Raw genomic sequence first — 228 nt, 5'->3', positions numbered from 1 at the left:
CCCCCCCCCCAAAAAAAGAGGGTCTGGGAAAATGAATTTCACTGCAGACATTCGTTAGCTTGGAGGTTGGTTTTTTTGCCTTTTCACAGTGGGAAGGATGTATTGCCCTCCTGGGGCCCAGGTGTCCTGAGATTTACAGAAGGAGTTGTGTTTTGCAAACCCAGCAGACTAAGTCCGGCGCTGCTGCTCATGGCAGGGCCAGCGTTTGCCAAACAGAGCACGCGAAGC

The sequence above is a fragment of the Phaethon lepturus genome, unplaced genomic scaffold (assembly GCF_000687285.1).
Source record: "Phaethon lepturus isolate BGI_N335 unplaced genomic scaffold, ASM68728v1 scaffold31598, whole genome shotgun sequence".
In the NCBI taxonomy this organism is placed as follows: Eukaryota; Metazoa; Chordata; class Aves; order Phaethontiformes; family Phaethontidae; genus Phaethon; species Phaethon lepturus.
This window is presented reverse-complemented; position numbering follows the sequence as displayed.